Here is a 4,706-nt window from a genome sequence, read left to right as displayed (position 1 = left end):
AACAGAGCTGCCAAGGTGGTTAGCTGCTCCTGGTCTTCTGCCCTGAAAAAGAGTTTGCTGCTTTTTAAGGAGTTTCAGGTCTGTCTCTGGCACGTGGGGTGATGAAGAGTTTCTGTCGCTGCAACCAGCAGTTACAAATTGCAGGGTGGGCAGGGATGTTCTAGGCAAACCCAAAACAATTTGCTCTGCATGGATTAGCAGCTACTGAAGAGATATGAGACTATGCACATGAATCTGGTAAAGATTTTCATGGGGTCGAGGCTGTAATGTCAGAGAGATGCTTTGCTGTCCATCTCTCTGGAAACAGGGAAGTGGAACGAGAGAATGAGCAGTAAAATCACATTCAGCTTTCAGGTATTAATAGTTTGGGGGGAAATCTCTGTGACTGGGTCAAGCCAAATAAGCAGCTGAACACGTCCAGGCTCACCTTGCTCAATTTCTCCTCTTTGTTCCTTGCTTTCCCCCTCTCTCCTCTGCTCCCCTATCTTTCCTTCTCTAAGTTTGAAAACTGAATTTTCTGATCTCCAGATGCAACTGCAATATAAAGCAGAAATAAAACAAGGCAGTTAAATTGTCGAAGCCCATAATCTCTCCACATAACCCCTAAGAAAAAGGGTGTATCATCCAACTCTATTTACCCCTTATGGGTCCCTGTTGCTGTTCTGTCTGTAAATACAAGAGCAGCTCAGCTTATAAAATTTTTAAGCCTAGGATACGCAGAGGAAGCTCAGCAGCATCTGTAGAGCCACTGGAAAAGCTGGTGGCATTGGTCTAAGGCAGCTTATTTCTTCAAGATGTACAGCACAGGGGTCTGAACCCCTTCCTCTGGCAGCCAGGGAGCCTACAGCTCCCACACAGGAGACTGGTTTTATCTCCACTGTTCCCTTTGGTCTGCCACCCCCCAGCAACCATCTCCATGCTGTGCTTACAACCTCTGACCTTCCTTAGACCTCCCCCTCGCAGCTGGGGGTGTTTTGGACTCTCCCCGTTTCCCACCCGTGGGGAGCAGTGCAGCTATGGAAGCAGTTGCCCTTGTGCCACACAAACCTTCCTGGCAGCAGAATACAGCAGGGAAATGTTGGTTTCGTTGGGGGGTGAGGGGTGTTGCAATCACAAATGTCTCTTCAGTGCAGGGGATGGAAATAGGAAACGATGCTGCTATTTATTTGCTGGCAGCAAAGTGAGGAGGGAGTGGGTATGTAGGGTGATGTTGCTTCTGGAGAAAGAGAGGAAATATAGAAACAAGACCTGGTCCTGGTCAGTTTTAGACACGTACACCAGCACCTTCATGTCAGGATTTTCCCCTATTTCCCTTTTCATCCAGAACCTCCCTGGATTCCCAACAGCTCTTGTAGCTAACTCACCTTTTACCACACGTTTCACTTGGATATCTGCTTCACTTTTGCTTAGCTGAGCCCTACATTTTGGTGGGTTTGTTTTCCTCCTCTCACAGGGTGGCTCTGCAATGTTTGCAGTGTTTGCAATGCTCCTCCTTAAGTAATAGTCAGTAAAGGCAAATTAGCTTAAATCAAGCAAGGTTTATTGAATTTAGAAAATAGGAAATAGAGAGAAAATCAAACCAAATGAAATGAAAATGGAATAATTCATATCTAATCCAAGGTCTTGCTCAACAGGATGATTCTTTTAGTTATGCTCTAAGAGTTGGGCAGCTGTATACAAGTTAGGGGTCATTTGTCCCAAACCAACAACACCTTTCAGCCCTGCCCTCAACAAAATCTTCAGAGGGTGGGGCAGCTCCCACCCAGTCCTGCAAGATGTTCCTTCCATCACAGCACTGCCAGCCCAGCCACCCTTCCCTCAGTGACCCCTGCTGCTTTGCATCTCTTTTTTGTGCACACTTGCTTCTCTGTGTGCTTTTAGAAGCACGTGGGGAGCAGACAGTGCCAGGTTAGACCTTCTTACCACATACAGACAATATAGTTCTCAGTATATTCACCTTCCCATTATCTTAGGCTGCCTTTTTATTAACATGCAGTGCACCACTGTACCCCACATTCAGGAAGCTTATTAGAGGATCCTGGCAGAAAGCTTTCCAACTTCCTTCCAATTAACACGTGGTGCTTCAGAGGACTCCTCTGAGTGTGGGGAGGTGTTTGGCAATTGCACCTAACCTCTTTTCTTCAGGCAACTTCACTTAAGATGTCCTTGTTAGGATAAAAACTCCTGAAATGCTGATTACCCCCTCTGGTTCTTTTCTTCATTGTTTTCCAGACAGAGCAGTTGCTTTTGTGTATTTGGTTTAGGTCACAGCTTAAAAGTATCATCTGGGTTGAACATTTCCAGTTGCTGTTCGACAAGCTGGGTTTAGGTTGTCACATGGAAACCAGTGGTTCTTAACTAGATGCAAAACTGGGCTGCAGGCAAAACATGTAGGTAGTCACACAGTAGGTGAGACTCATGGTGGAAGGTGTCCTGTGCCTCTCAGGGAGGGAGAATTTGGCAGCAGGCAGGGCTTGGTGTGCACACAGAGAGCAAATCAGGGTGGATAATTACCTCCTCTCCTCAGACTTCATGCCTTTAATTCCAAGTGGTAGAACTGATCTGGTTTGTGATGGTCAGACACTATGAGTGACCCAGGTAAGGCTTTTGGGAGCTGTAATCATCTCCAACTAAGCAGCAATAAACCTGGAGGCTTAGGGGATGGATCTTGGAAGCTTGCAAGGATCTTCCTGGAGGGGAGCAGGAACCTGCCTCCAAAACCAGAGCTAAAAAGCACTGAGAAAACTTGGGTGGTTCCCTCCCCTCTTGAAAAAGGCCACGTCCAAGCCCCACACTAAATGCAACAGTGACAGATCCAGGGAGAAAATGGGCTGGAAGCTCAGGTATGAAGTGTTTTAGCCAAGCTGGTTTCCAGCCCAAGGAAACCTGCCACCCTGAACCATGAGTCCTTCTGGCTCTGCAGCAGAGGGAAGGTTTGATCCATGCAGCTGCAGGGCTTCACCTGCTGCTGAGCTGCTGCCCTTGCACTTCAGCAGCCTTGCCTGGCAGTTGGAGCAGCACAGGGAGGGGAGTCATCCCCGTGGCAGAGCTGGGCTCCAGCACCAGGGCACTGCAGGGCAGCTGAGGGCTGGCAGGTGCTGCTGAGCACCTAGAAGTGCTTGTGCCTTTGCCACCACTGCACCACCACATTTCAGAGCACAGTGCCTGGTGTAAACACTTGGTTTTTGTAGCCTTTCCCTCTGCAAATCAGACATCATGTTTGTGTGTGGCCTCCCCTGCAGTGGTGTCCTCGGTGCCAAATCCATCCGTTGTCCACACTGCCTGACCCCAGAAGTGCTTTGAGGTCCCCCCAGGTGCTCCATGCAGGGGGGAAATCTGGAACACAGCCTGGAGCCCTGGGCATCCTCCTGGGTGAGGTGGGTGCCCTGGCCAGGAACACTCTGCCTCGTGAAGCACCTTGATGCAGGGGGTACCAGTCCCAGCAGACGTTCAGGCACGTCCTGTCCTCCTGCACTCGAGCCTTGCCCATCGACTGCCTTGTCCCCCTGCCCAGAAAGCTTCTCCCCAGGCTTCTTGGGGTGAGGCACTCACATTGACTGCTCTGCCCATGTTGCCACTGCTTTGTTGGATGTCTGTCTGTCTGGCCACCAGAGAGGGTGCAGCTTCCTGCAGCCAGGGTTGTTGTGGTCACCCTGTCATCATCCTAAGAGCACAGCAGGACTGCAGTTGTGCCAAGAACACCAGGACTAGATTGACTGCTCTGCCCATGTTGCCACTGCTTCGTTGGATGTCTGTCTGTCTGTCTGTCTGGCCACCAGAGAGGGTGCAGCTTCCTGCAGCCAGGGTTGTTGTGGTCACCCTGTCATCATCCTAAGAGCACAGCAGGACTGCAGTTGTGCCAAGAACACCAGGACTAGATACTCATGAGCTCAGACCAATCCAGCTGTAGGAAGTCCTCCAAGAGAAATCAGAATGCAGTCCTTGGCAGTGTGTGGAGCCTCAAGAAGAGGCCAGCTTGCTCAGCATCAAGGTGGAGACCAACCAGCCAAGACCTTCAAGTCAGCTGCACTGTTGAGCCACCCCCTTGCACAGGGGCTGTGTTGCAAGTGCCTCACAAACAGGACTCATGGGTGCACTGGTCCAAGGAGTCCAGGGAGCTCCTTTGCTCCCAAGGTTCCCCTGCTCCAGGCTTACCTCCAGGCAGTGGCTCAGTCCTGCTGCAGCCAGCCAGAGCTGTACCCATGGAGTTGGAGTTCTTTGGAGTCCTTTCAGCCACTGCATTCTTGGCTGCAGCTTCTGCTGGAGCTTCACTTGCAGCCATGCTGACTGCTGAGCTGGTATCCATCAGAACATTCCCTCCTCTGTGGTGGGAAAGCTCATCAGGATGAAATGAACTGATCTTGTTGCTACCAGCATGATCATTTAAACATTTGTGTGCGACGTGGTGGTCTTGAAGAGCTGTGTGGTCTCTGTAGTGGAGAGACTTGCTAGGAGTGTGTGCAGAGCAGAGGGTGAGAGCCTTCAGTGCTGTAAATCCCTTGCTTTCCTTTCAGTTCAGTATAGATTTCATCAGTGGAGAATCTGACTTAAGATGCACGACTCAGATGCCTCCCCCAGTGAGCAAAATATTAGATAAATAAATTAGAACAATATATTCCTCTAGGATTATTCTGCATCCAATTCTAGGATGATTACCAAGAAGTAATAATTAGTGCAATGGCATCATCATACTGATGGGTTTTGCT

This window comes from Chaetura pelagica, unplaced genomic scaffold, assembly GCF_000747805.2.
Source record: "Chaetura pelagica isolate M959 unplaced genomic scaffold, ChaPel_1.0 scaffold91, whole genome shotgun sequence".
NCBI classification, from domain to species: Eukaryota; Metazoa; Chordata; class Aves; order Apodiformes; family Apodidae; genus Chaetura; species Chaetura pelagica.
Note: the sequence above shows the minus strand (reverse complement) of the source record.